General features: G+C 46.8%; 3 non-coding genes across 3 annotated transcripts; all 3 read right to left on the minus strand.

Moving 5' to 3' along the window:
- Window positions 1-5,060: 5,060 nt before the first annotated feature.
- Window positions 5,061-5,132, minus strand: trnae-uuc (transfer RNA glutamic acid (anticodon UUC)). Its single transcript has one exon. It is a non-coding gene; the product is annotated as a tRNA-Glu (tRNA).
- A 2,462-nt stretch (window positions 5,133-7,594) lies between these two features.
- trnan-guu (transfer RNA asparagine (anticodon GUU)) lies at window positions 7,595-7,668 on the minus strand. Its single transcript has one exon. It is a non-coding gene; the product is annotated as a tRNA-Asn (tRNA).
- A 2,434-nt stretch (window positions 7,669-10,102) lies between these two features.
- trnae-uuc (transfer RNA glutamic acid (anticodon UUC)) lies at window positions 10,103-10,174 on the minus strand. The gene has a single exon. It is a non-coding gene; the product is annotated as a tRNA-Glu (tRNA).
- Between the last annotated feature and the right edge of the window lie 4,138 nt (window positions 10,175-14,312).

The raw sequence follows: 14,312 nt of genomic DNA on the forward strand, positions 1-14,312 counted from the left end.
CCAAGAATTGCAAGCAGCAAAGCGTTTCCAGAACATCTGCTTGTCATTCTGTCCCCGGGGCAGAATGGCCACTTTGTCTCATCCCCAGGAACTGGACTATCTCCACTGGTGGATAATTAAACCATTTTATTTCTACTTGCACGTTGTTCTGGGGGGTGGGACTGGGTGTAGAGTGGGGGGCGGGTAGAGTCCATTCGCTCTTCTGCTCTCTCTCTCTCTCTCTCTGAAACCCTTGGGGTGAGAGGTGTCAGTTACATTAATGCGGGGAGCATGAACAACTTTGATTGTGAACTTTCTCCAAGGGTCTGTTATCGGAGAGATAGAAAGATGCTGTGCTGGCAGGACAGAAAGAAATGGACACCGAGGACTCTTCGCTCAGGTAAATTCACATTGTTGTGCAGCCTTCTTGGTGTTCAGAAATCGTCTTCACGCAGTAATCTTACGGAAAGTCTATTGCAAAGTGGGCATCGCTTTCTTTGCTGCGACCGCGCAGCAGTTAACATCTGAGCCCCAAGTGTCCCAGATGAAGAGAATCCGAGTGAAACCTTCACTCACTGAGAGTCATCCCCACGGCCCTGAGCTGAGGGACTGCAGGCAGTCCAACACGGAAGGGACGGTTAAAAATGAAGCAGTTTTGCTCCCTCAGCCTCTCTGTCCCAGAGACAGGCAGTGGGACGGCATAAACACGTAGCATCATTCTCGCGCAGACAGAAGCCGTTCAGCCCATCACGTCCACGGCGACTGTCTGTCACTTCTCTCTCTCTCTGAGGTTATTCACAATCGGTGGTATCCGTCCTAATAGTAGGGGGCTATGTCTGAGTCGTGATGCGGTTTCTGACATGCTTGTCATTCTCGTCTGAACCAGGGTGGCGAATTACTGCAAGGAATGGACAAAACCGCAAGGGATGTGTTTCAACTTTACCAGCTGATTGGCATCGCAGAGAACTGGGTTTGCGATTCGGTTCAGAGGAAACAGACGAATACCAGAATACCACTGAGACCTCTAAAATCAGGCCACTTGATTTGACAAGTGCATCGATATGCGACATTTGGTAAGTGAATGCAACTTGCAGAAGAGAGGACCGATCTTAACTCGAGGTGACGTAGAACAATAGCAGAGAATAGTTTCGATCCATCGACCTCTGGGTTATGGGCCCAGCACGCTCCCGCTGCGCCACTCCGCTGCCGCATGCAGCATCCTTTCCACAGAACACTTCAGGTTTCCGTCTGGCACGCGGCAGGCACGTTCGAGCCTGATGTCAAAGACCTCCACTGCTGTCGTGTAATATGCTGTTTCGCAGACGTATGGAGGCTGTGTAAATATAAACTTATTTCTAAATTCCCACATTCTGTTGGTCGAACTGTGATTTCACACTGAATCACAACATGTGTCACAGCGCAGACGGAGGCCATGCGGCCCACCTTCGCTCTGCTGGTTCTACACTTAAGAAAACGTGTGTCTCTGTTCGTTTCATTCTCTCGCCTTCTCAGCGTAAATCTGCACATCTGAACGTGACCACCGAATTCCCTTTTGTGTCCATTGAATCTTACTCTTTGTCAATGACAGACAGGGACTTACTGACCCTAACCACTCCCTGTACGAAAACGTTTTTCCTAATGTTACTTTTACTTCTTTTCCTCGTGACTTTAAAATTCTGCCGAATTTTTGAGGTAGAGGTAAACAGCCAAAGATAATCACCGTCACTGCTTCCCTTCTATCGACTCAACTTTGTGAAACAGTATCTTTCACTGGCAAATCACGCCTCTCACTGTTCGAGTCTCATTTCCAAACACTTGGCTCATCGCCTCAAAAGCAGCTCTGCGGGTATCTCTTGTTCCACCCTGACAGGCAGTGGGTTGCAGATTCCCGACCAGTCCCAATGTGATTGAAATATTTCAACCCCTCCACTGGTTTGCATCTTTAAAAAAGCCGTGGAACAATCTCCCTTTCCTTTTGACGACAGTTCTCAACTGTAGTCGGCAGGGTTCACACCTGCGTGGTGAAACCGCAATGGATTTCATGTCTATCGCATTCACCTCTCGGCCCACCAATACAGAACCACACAGACAGCTTCATTTCCCAGATCTCTCTGCCTGTGGAGCTGAGAAAGAGTGAATCATTGCAGAGTTTGTTTGAATCCAATCATTTCACAGGTTTCGAAAGGGTTAAATATCTGCACATGGCGAGTCTGAAAGATGAAATGGACGTTCAGTTAAAAAGAAATACAGAAATTGCAGGAGCAACTTAGCAGGTCAGGCAGCATCTGTAGAAAGAGAATCAGAGACAACATTTCAGAACTTTTTTTTTCCTCATCCAGGTGCAGCCAAACCCACTGAGTTGCTCCAGTAGTTTCACTTTCTGTCTCGGACTGTTAGCATCCGCAGTCATTTACTTTAGAAATTCAATCAATTCAGAAACCCCTTTGTGCTTCCTCAGTGGAAAAGATTTCCGTTTGGGAAACATTTTCCTGACACCAATAAAAACGCGCAACTTTGCAGCCAAGAAAGCAGCAGGAGCGTGAACAAAAAACACGCCGGCCCTGCGTAGCCTCGAACCACGAACCATCCGTTTACGAGCCGAACGCGCTGACCAATTGCGCCACAGACACAGGCCCGAGCATCACGAGCACAGTCTCGTTGAGGAAGCTACTATTCAATTCATAATTCAACCTGCCCCGTCCAGAATTACCATTGTCTTCTATCAGTTCAAACACAGCGAATACTGCAGAAAGCCAACGGGTCGAACTGCATCTGTGGAAAGGTAAACAGAGCCGACGTTTTGAGTGTGTTACGGTTTTTGTTCAGAACTCAGTGTTTTGCCTCTTCCCGAAGTTGGTCCAGGTCTGTGTCTCAATTGGCAAACACATGGCAAGTGCAGTGCCGCAATGTGAAGTTATCGCCTTGGCTGTTTAAAAAAAAGCAGTGCATTGTTTAAATGGTGATATATTGGAATGTGGAGAAAGTGAGGTGAAAGTCGAAAAATGTGGCACTGGAAAAGCAGAACAGGTCAGGTAGCATCTGAGGAGCAGGACAGTGAACGTTTCGGACACAAGCCCTTCATCAGGAATGATGTATAAATGTACAAAGGGGTCTCAGAGTCCCTCCACTCCAGTCAATGCCAGTTGTCGGGCAGATGCAGCAGGCATTGAGCGAGGCAAGTGGTATATTACGAAGAGGAATTGAGTTCAGAAGTGGGGTCATTAAACATATTCAAGGCTAAATTCATCTGAGTTTTGAACAACAAAGAAGTGGATGGTTATGGGGTGGAGGTAAGAAAATGGTTTTAAGACCAGTACAGGTCAGTCACAGAGTCAGACAGCACTGAACAGACCCTTCATCCAACTCGTCCATGCTGAGTATGTTCTCAAACTAAACTCGTCCCACCTACCAGTGTTTGGCCCATAAACCTTCGAACCTTTCATATTCATGTACTTATCCAAATGTCTTTTAAACGTTGTAACTGTACGTGTATAAAATCATGAGGGGTATGGATAGGATAAATAGACAAAGTCTTTTCCCAGGGGTGGGGGAGTCCAGAACGAGAGGGCATGGGTTTAGCATTAGAGGGGAAAGATACAAAAGAGATCTAAGGGGCAACGTTTTCACGCAGAGGATTGTACGTTTATTGAATGAACTGCCAGAGGAAGTGGTGAAGTCTAGTACGATTGCAAAATTTAAAAGGCATTTGGTTAGGTGTATGAATAGGAAGGGTTTGGAGGGATATGGGGCCGTGTGCTGTCAGGTGGGACGAGATTGGGTTGGGATAGTTGGTCAGCATGGACAAGTTGGACCAAACAGTCTGTTTCTGTGCTGTACATCTCTGTGACTCTATGACTTCTTCTGGACATTCATTCTGCACTCAGACCACTCTCTTAAAAACGATCCTTGTTCTGTCTTTATAAAATCTTTCTCTACTCACTTCAAAATATTTGCTCCCTGATCCTGAAACCCCCAGCTGAGGGAAAGGACAGCTGCTGTTCACCTCATCCGTATCCCTCATGATTTTATAATCCTCTATATGCAGTGCGTAGTGGCTCATTGAAATAATGTCCTGATGCAGCTTCGTTTGTGGGTGTTGGGATGATTGCTTCTGTGGTTAAGCACTTGGTTTGCGTGTGTTGTTTTTCTGTAGACGCTAGTGTGAAGTTCCCTATTGACTGTTCGCTCTTCTGTGACATCTAAGAATGGCACTTTGTTGTTGTTCTCCTCCTCCTCAAACCAGGAGCCCCCCTCAGGCCATAGTCTCACTACTTGGAACACCAATATACAGACTAGTCAAAGGCCTCCACTGAAGACTAGAACACCAAGTCGAAGATTCACGCCACTCCATTTATTCCATCCAAGAATTCCTGAACACCAAACAACTAAGTTAGAAGAGGATGGAATAATGCTGTCCTTTGACATAACAGCCCTGTTCACATCCATTAACATCAACGTGGCCAAAGAAAACTGGAGACACTACTCGAAGAACCAAAGACACAAACACAGCACCAACTTCATCAGCAAAGATAGCACTATCCAGCTCGTGGAACTGTGCCTTAACCACCCACTTCATATTCAGTAACAAGCCCTACAAACAAATAAACGAAACACCCATGAAACCACCAGTATCAGGATTCCTAGCAGAAGCAATAATGCAGAGTCTCAAACCAACAGCCCTTCCAACGATCCAAACCAAACTTTGTGTCCGCCACAGTGATGACACTTTTGTCATCAAAAAATGAAGTAAATTAGAGGAAACCTACAACACCATCAACAATATCCTTACTGGCATAAAATTCACAAAAGAGGAGAACAACAACAAAGTGCCATTTCGAGATGTCACAGTCGAGCGAACAGTCAATGGTAAATTCAAAACAGCGTCTACAGGAAAACAACACACACGAACCAAGTACTTAGCTACAGAAGCAATGATCCCTACACATGCAAACAAGCCTGAATAAGGACACTATTTCAACGAGGCAATACACACTGCAGTAGCCAGTAACGACGAAGATCAATAAGTAACTGTACAGCGCATTTGAGGAGAATGGGTAGGCAAAAGAACCACTGAGAAACACTTCCCTGACCGGGAATCGAACCCGGGCCGCAGCGGTGAAAGCGCCGAATCCTAACCACTAGACCACCAGGGAGACAGCAGCGCTTTCTCACAGCTCTAATGTAAATTGCTTCCCTGCCCGGAGATCGCACCTGGGCCACGATCATGAGAAGGCTTCGACCAATGTCAATGCCATTGCTCCCGATGCGGTCTCCTCTACATTGGGGAGACTGGAGACTCCTCGCAGAGTCAAGTCACAGCGCTTGAGGGAACATCTCCACGACACCCGCAGCAATCAACCCCATCACCCTCTGGCCCAACATTTCAACCCCCCTCCCACTCTGCCGAGAACATGCAGGTCCTGGGCCTCCTCCATCGCCGCTCACTCCCCACCCGATGCCTGAAGGAAGAACGCCCCACCTTTCGCCTCGGATAAATTCAACCCCAGGACATCAATGTGGACTTCACCAGTTTCCTCATTTCCCCTCCCCCCACCTTACCTCAGTTCCAACCTTCCAGCTCAGCGCTGTCCTCATGACCTGTGCTACCTGCCAATCTCCCTTCTCAAGTGTTCGCTCCACCGTCCTCTCTGACCTGTCACCTCCATCCCCACCCCCATTCACCTATTGTACTCTTTGCTACCTTCGGCCCAGCACCCCCCAATTTATCTCGCCATCCCTGGAAGCGTCCTGCCTCTATTCCTGATGAAGGGCTTAAGCCCGAAATGTCGATTATCCTGCTCCTCGGAAGCTGTCTGACCTGCTGTGCCTTTCCAGTACCACTCTGATCAAAACTCTGGTTTCCAGCATCTGCAGTCCCCACTTTTGCCTACCCAATAAACCCAGTGTGACGATTTCACATCAACAAACTGACACTAGCAGACACAACGTCTGCAGAAACCCTAGCCACATTACTTTACATTAAAGACATCTGTGAAATGATTTCCAGATAACTCAACCCTTCAGCATTAAACAACGGCTAGTGAACCTTAAATACCCTATACAAACAACCCGCAAACGAATGTTATTTACAAAATACCATACAAGGAAATCCATGAACTCTGCCGCACAGTTCTCTGTGGCAAGAAATGCTGGGATGAGATAAGGAAGATTTTTTCAGCCAAAACGAATCGGCACTAACTGGACAGCCATTGAAAATCAACGCTGTCAGGCCAGGATGGAAGACCCGAAGGGATAATCAGTTTTCTTATTTCCTGAAGATTTACAAAGCTGAGACTGGGTTTTGGTGTTTGTTCCCTTTCCACTCCCAGAAGCCGCAGTGGTTGGGGCGGTGAGTTGGGGAAAGTGAAATGTGCCCGTGAGCAGCGTGTGGGGCTCTTTCAGCTTCCCCTCCTCTGACAGCGCTGTGACGTGACTCTGATGTTCTCAGGGACACTTACTGACGCGAGACAGTGAAAAGAGTCTCGTTCCTGCAGATCAGGAATTCAAACCGTATGCCGGCTTCAGGACAATGAGAAAGATTAATTGGGGTGTGTGAAGAAGCTGTGAGCTGCATTTCAAACAGGTAGGTGGAGTCAGATGCGTCATCCATTGCGCCCCTGGCACTGTGCGTACCTGACGCCGCCATGCTGCAGACTTCTGACGTTATACGGACATGCGCAGCAATGGGAACATTCACAAGGTGAACAGCCAAAGATAATCACCATCACTGCTTCCCTTCCATCGACCCAACTTTGTGAAGCAGTATCTTTCACTGGCAAATAAAACACCTTTGTCCTCAGGTGCCTGCCTCATTTCGACCACGACTTCACGCCCCTCACTGTTCTAGTCTCATTTCCAAACACTTGGCTCATATCCTCAAAAGCAGCTCTGGGGATATCTGCTTGTTCCACCCTGACAGGCAGTGGGTTGCAGATTCCCGACCAGTCCCAATGTGATTGAAATATTTCAACCCCTCCACTGATTTGCATCTTTAAAAAACCGTGGAACAATCTCCCTTTCTTTCTGACGGTAGTTCTCAACTGTAGTCGGCAGGGTTCACACCTGCGTGGGGAACCCGCAATGGATTTCATGTCCATCGCATTCACCACTCTGCCCACCAATACAGAACCACACTGACAGCTTCATTTCGCAGGTCTCTCTGCCTGTGGAGCTGAGAAAGAGTAAATCATTGCAGAGTTTGTTTAAATCCAATCACTTCACAGTTTTCGAAAGGGTTAAATCTGCAAATGGCGATTCTGGGTGTTTCATCCCGAAAGATGAAATGGACGTTCAGTTAAAAGCAAAACCAGAAATTGCAGGAGCAACTCAGCAGGTCAGGCAGCATCTGTAGAAAGAGAATCAGAGACAACATTTCAGAACTTTTTTTTCCTCATCCAGGAACATCCAAAACTACTGAGATGCTCCAGCAGTTTCGCTTTCTGTCTAGGACTGTCAGCATCCGCATTCCTTTACGTTAGAAATTCAATCAATTCAGAAACCCCTTTGTGCTTCCTCAGTGGAAAAGATTTCCGTTTGGGAAACATTTTCCTGACACCATTAAAAACGCGCATCTTTGCAGCCAAGAAAGCAGTAGGAGCGTCAACAACAAACGCCCCGTCTCCGGGTGGTCTCGAACCACCAACCTTCCGGTTAACAGCCGAACGCGCTGACCAATTGCGCCACAGAGACAGGTCCGCCCATCGTCCGCACAGTCTCGTTGAGGAAGCTACTATTCAATTAATAATTTAACCTTCCCGCTCAGAATTACCATTGTCTTCTATCAGTTCAAACACGCCGAATACTGCAGAAAGCCAACGGGTCGAGCTGCATCCGTGGAAAGGTAAACAGAGCCGACGTTTTGAGTGTGCTACCGTTTTTGTTCAGAACTCAGTGTTTTGCCTCTTCCCGAAGTTGGTCCAGGTCTGTATCTCAATCGGCAAACACATGGCAAGTGCAGTGCCGCAATGTGTAGTTATAGCCTTGGCTATTTAAAAAAAAGCAGTGCATTGTTTAAATGGTGATATATTGGAATGTGGAGAAAGTGAGGACGAGAGGTGAAAGTCGAAAAATGTGGCACTGGAAAAGCAGAACAGGTCAGGCAGCATCTGAGGAGCAGGACAGTGAACGTTTCGGGCACAAGCCCTTCATCAGGAATGATGTGTGGATGTATAAAGGGGTGTCAGAGTCCCTCCATTCCAGTCAATGCCAGTTGTCGGGCAGATGCAGCAGGCAGTGAGCGAGGCAAGTGGTATATTACGAAGAGGAATTCAGTTCAGAAGTGGGGTCATTGAACATATTCAAGGCTAAATTCATCTGAGTTTTGAACAACAAAGAAGTGGATTGTTATGGGGGGAGGTAAGAAAATGGTTTTAAGACCAGTACAGGTCAGTCACAGAGTCAGACAGCACTGAACAGACCCTTCATCCAACTCGTCCATGCTGAGTATGTTCTCAAACTAAACTCGTCCCACCTACCAGTGTTTGCCCATAAACCTTCGATCCTTTCATATTCATGTACTTATCCAAACGTTGTAACTGTGCGTGTATAAAATCATGAGGGGTATGGATAGGATAAATAGACAAAGTCTTTTTCCCTGGGGTGGGGGAATCCAGTACGAGAGGGCATGGGTTTAGCATTAGAGGGGAAAGATACAAAAGAGATCTAAGGGGCAACGTTTTCACGCAGAGGATTGTACGTTTATTGAATGAACTGCCAGAGGAAGTGATGAAGTCTAGTACGATTGCAACATTTAAAAGGCATTTGGTTAGGTGTATGAATAGGAAGGGTTTGGAGGGATATGGGGCCGTGCGCTGTCAGGTGGGACTAGATTGTTTTGGGATAGTTGGTCGGCATGGACAAGTTGGACCAAACAGTCTGTTTCTGTGCTGTACATCTCTATGACTCTATGACTTCTTCTGGACATTCATTCTGCACTCAGACCACTCTCTTAAAAAACGATCCTTGTCCTGTCTTTATAAAATCTTTCTCTACTCACCTCAAAATATTTGCTCCCTGATCCTGAAAACCCCAGCTGAGGGAAAGGACAGCTGCTGTTCACCTCATCCGTATCCCTCATGATTTTATAATCCTCTATATGCAGTGTGTAGTGGCTCATTGAAATAATGTCCTGATGCAGCTTCGTTTGTGGGTGTTGGGATGATTGCTTCTGTGGTTAAGCACTTGGTTTGCGTGTGTTGCTTTTCTGTAGACGCTCGTTTGAAGTTCACTGTTGACTGTTCGCTCTACTGTGACATCTAAGAATGGCACTTTGTTGTTGTTCTCCTCCTCTTCAAACCAGGAGCCCCCCTCAGGCCTTAGTCTCACTACTTGGAACACCAATATACAGTCTCATCAAAGGCCTCCACTGAAGTCTAAAACACCAAGTCGAAGATTCACGCCACTCCATTTATTCCATCCAAGAATTCCTGAACACCAAACAACTAAGTTAGAAGAGGATGGAATAATGATGTCCTTTGACATAACAGCCCTGTTCACATCCATTAACATCAACGTGGCCAAAGAAAACTGGAGACACTACTCGAAGAACCAAAGACATAAACACAGCACCAACTTCATCAGCAAAGATAGCACTGTCAACCTCGTGGAACTGTGCCTTAACCACCCACTTCATATTCAGTAACAAGCCCTACAAACAAATAAACGAAACACCCATGAAACCACCAGTATCAGGATTCCGAGCAGAAGCAATAATGCAGAGTCTCAAACCAACAGCCCTTCAAACGATCCAACTCAAACTTTGTTGTCCGCCACAGTGATGACACTTTTGTCATCAAAAAATGAAGTAAATTAGAGGAAACCTACAACACCATCAACAATATCCTTACTGGCATAAAATTCACAAAAGAGGAGAACAACAACAAAGTGCCATTTCGAGACGTCACAGTAGAGTGAACAGCGTCTACAGGAAAACAACACACACGAACCAAGTACTTAGCTACAGAAGCAATGATTCCTACACATACAAACAAGCCTGAATCAGGACACTATTTCAACGAGGCACGACACACGACACACTGCAGGAGCCAGTAACGACGAAGACCAATCAGTAACTGTACAGCGCATTTAAGGAGAATGGGTAGGCAAAAGATCCACTGAGAAATACTTCCCTGACCGGGAATCGAACCGGGGCCGCAGCGGTGAAAGCGCTGAATCCTAACCACTAGACCACCAGGGAGACAGCAGCGCTCCGTCACAGCCCTATTGTATATTGCTTCCCTGCCCGGAAATCGCACCTGGGCCACGATCGTGAGACGGCTTCCACCAATGTCATTGCTTGTATCCATTACTCCCGATGCGGTCTCCTCGACATTGGGGAGACTGGAGACTCCTCGCAGAGTCAAGTCACAGCGCTTGAGGGAACATCTCCAGGACGCCCGCAGCAATCAACCCCATCACCCTCTGGCCCAACATTTCAACTCCCCCTCCCACGCTGCCGAGAACATGCAGGTCCTGGGCCTCCTCCATCGCCGCTCACTCCCCACCCGATGCCTGAAGGAAGAACGCCCCATCTTTCACCTCGGATAAATTCAACCCCAGGACATCAATGTGGACTTCACCAGTTTCCTCATTTCCCCTCCCCCCACCTTACCTCAGTTCCAACCTTCCAGCTCAGCGCTGTCCTCATGACCTGTCCTACCTGCCAATCTCCCTTCTCAACTGTCCGCTCCACCCTCCTCTCTGACCTGTCACCTCCATCCCCACCCCCATTCACCTATTGTACTCTTTGCTACCTTCGGCCCAGCACCCCCCCAATTTATCTCGTCATCCCTGGAAGCGTCCTGCCTCTATTCCTGATGAAGGGCTTTTGCCCAAAACGTCGGTTTTCCTGCTCCTCGGAAGCTGTCTGACCTGCTGTGCTTTTCCAGCACCACTCTGATCAAAACTTTGGTTTCCAGCATCTGCAGTCCTCACTTTTGCCTACCCAATAAACCCAGTGTGACGATTTCACATCAACAAACTGACACTAGCAGACACAACGTCTGCAGAAACCCTAGCCACATTACTTTACATTAAAGACATCTGTGAAATGATTTCCAGACAACTCAACCCTCTCAGCATTAAACAACGGCTAGTGAACCTTAAATACCCTATACAAACAACCCACAAACGAATGTTATTTACAAAATACCATACAAGGAAATATATACATGAACTCTGCCGCACAGTTCTCTGTGGCAAGAAATGCTGGGATGAGATAAGGAAGATTTTTTTCAGCCAAAACGAATCGGCACTAACTGGACAGCCATTTAAAATCAACGCTGTCAAGCCAGGATGGAAGACCGGATGGGATAATCAGTTTTCTTATTTCCTGAAGATTTACAAAGCTGAGACTGGGTTTTGGTATTTGTTCCCTTTCCACTCCCAGGAGCCGCAGTGGTTGGGGCGGTGAGTTGGGGAAAGTGAAATGTGCCCGTGAGCAGCGTGTGGGGCTATTTCAGCTTCCCCTCCTCTGACAGCGCTGTGACGTGACTCCGATGTTCTCAGGGACACTTACTGACGCGAGACAGTGAAAAGAGTCTCGTTCCTGCAGATCAGGAATTCAAACCGTATGCCGGCTTCAGGACAATGAGAAAGATTAATTGGGGTGTGTGAAGAAGCTGTGAGCTGTATTTCAAACAGGTAGGCGGAGTCAGATGCGTCATCCATTGCGCCCCGGCCCTGTGCGTATCTAACGCCACCATGCTGCAGAGCTCTGACGTTAACACGGACATGCGCAGCAATGGGAACATTCACAAGGTGAACAGCCAAAGATAATCACCGTCACTATTTCCCTTCCATTGTCCCAACTTTGTGAAGCAGTATCTTTCATTGTGAAATAAAACACCTTTGTCCTTAGGTGCCTACTTCATTTCGATCACCACTTCACGCCCCTCACTGTTCTAGTCTCATTTCCAAACACTTGGCTCATATCCTCAAAAGCAGCTCTGGGGATATCTGCTTGTTCCACCCTGACAGGCAGGGGGTTGCAGATTCCCGACCAGTCTCAACGTGATTGAAATATTTCAACCCCTCCACGGATTTGCATCTTTTTGACGACAGTTCTCAACTGTAGTCGGACAGTTCATTCCTTCATTCTCCTCTAATTCCATTTCCCAAAGAGTTTCTAAAGATTCACAAAGCTGGAGACTGGGATTTCTGTTTTACTTCAAGAACATTTTTCCACCTGCTAACTGACAATATTTTGCCAAAATCTCTTCCCGATTGTAACACTTGCATCATGTCCAGCCATGAGGTATTTCCATTTTGGGAATGTTCTCTTTGGAGCAAAGAAGGTGAACTGGAGATGTCCAGGGGCTGTTGGCAATGCTGGTAGAAGAAGTAGTGGGAATGGGCAGGTTAATGATCAGAAGAACCTATTGCCACTGACTAGGGTCAGTTACCAGAGGACAGGGATTGAAGTTTTTTAATGGAAAGCAGCATTTGTGTAGAACAAACACAGCGAATACTGCAGAAAGCCAACGGGTCGAGCAGCATCTGTGGAAAGGTAAACAGAGCTGACGTTTTGAGTGTGCTATGGTTTTTGTTCAGAACACGAGTTTCCTGCATGGCAATAATTCCCAGACGTGAGAAAACGGGACTTTATTGAGACGGGTTTTGTGAAGTTTGAGCGATAATGCAACCAACAGGAAGTCATTTAAAATCGCCAGCGAAGAAAGCATAGTCAGCAGGTTACCACCATGGGCGGGGACACCCCACAGGGTGTCTAAGGCAGCAACGTAAATGTTCGGCCACAACTAGAGGACTAATATTTCTCATGGAATGTTTCCAACAGGAAAGGTGAGCATTGGGCTTGTCAGCCTATTTCAGCTTCCCCTCCTCTGACAGCGCTGTGACGTGACTCTGATGTTCTCAGGGACATTTACTAACGAGAGACAGTGAAAAGAGTCTCGTTCCTGCAGATCAGGAATTCAAACCGTATGCCGGCTTCAGGACAATGAGAAAGATTAATAGAGGTGTGTGAAGAAGCTGTGAGCTGCATTTCAAACATGTAGGTGGAGTCAGATGCGTCATCCATTGCGCCCCCATGCTGCAGAGTTCTGACGTTTACACGGACATGCGCAGCAATGGGAACATTCACAAGGTGAACAGCCAAAGATAATCACCATCACTGCTTCTTCCATTGTCCCAACTTTGTGAAGCAGTATCTTGCATTGGGAAATAAAACACATTAATCCTCAGGTGCCTGCTTCATTTCGATCACGATTTAAAGCCCCTCACTGTTCTAGTCTCATTTCCAAACTCTTGGCTCATCGCCTCAAAAGCAGCTCTGTGGATATCTGCTTGTTCCACCCTAGCTGTATCCTTTACCTGGTCTCACCAACAGGTGACTCCAAACCCACAGCAGTCTTGTTGACTCTCTACTGCCCCAACTCTCCAACCACCCTCCCCCAGCAGATGGGCTGGGAGAATCTTACATGGAGACAGGGTCTGGGTTGAAATTGCTGACTGAGGCAACACTTCCTTTGGATTAAGGTTGTACCAAGGATCCAATTACAAAGGGACAACTTGGTGGTTACCAATAGTAAAGGAAGTGAGGTGGGATGGTGTTTGTGCGCATTGACCCAGAGTTGTTTAAAAAGCAGCTACGTTTTCCATGCCTTTTTACTGGGGGGAATCTGAAGCTGTAACAAAGTTGTCACAATAAAGGTTACCTGAACTTATCGCCGGGCTCAAGCTCTCATTAAAAGCTTTGAGCTCCAAGAGGTTTTTGTTTTAAAGCTGCTCATTTCTTTCAGCCTTCTGCACAAAGTTTCCAATGTCGTGTATCAGATGGAGCAGTGAATGAGGAGCTAGTATTGTTAGAAATTGTAAACTTTTCAGGACTGCAGGTAATGTGTTGTTACATCAGCATTTTAAAGTTTACTGGCAGCACTGGGCGATGTGGGCTGTATTCACTAGAAACAATGTGGAGTAGCTGGTATTGGACTGGGGTGTACAAAGTTAAAATTCACACAACACCAGGTTATAATCCAACAGGTTTATTTGGAAGCACTTGCTTTCGGAACGCTGCTCCTTCGTCGGTTAGCTGAGAGGTATGAATAAAAGTGACGGCTTGCATTTTCTTAAAACAAGGAAGGGCAGGACTTGTACAGTTAATGGTAGGGCCCTGGATCATGTTGTGAAACAGAGAAACATTGAGGTGGAGGGGCATTCAGATACATAGTTCTTTGAAAGTTGCATCATTGGTGGACAGGGTGGTTAAGAAGGCATTTAGCACCATTGCATTTATTGTTCCCCCCACTGCGTATAGGAGTTGGCCCATCATGTTGAGGTTGTACAGGATGTTGGTGAGGCCACTTCTAGAGTACTGA

This window comes from Chiloscyllium plagiosum, unplaced genomic scaffold, assembly GCF_037043375.1.
Source record: "Chiloscyllium plagiosum isolate Xiang-an unplaced genomic scaffold, Cpla_swu_hap1 HiC_scaffold_27, whole genome shotgun sequence".
Taxonomy (NCBI): domain Eukaryota; kingdom Metazoa; phylum Chordata; class Chondrichthyes; order Orectolobiformes; family Hemiscylliidae; genus Chiloscyllium; species Chiloscyllium plagiosum.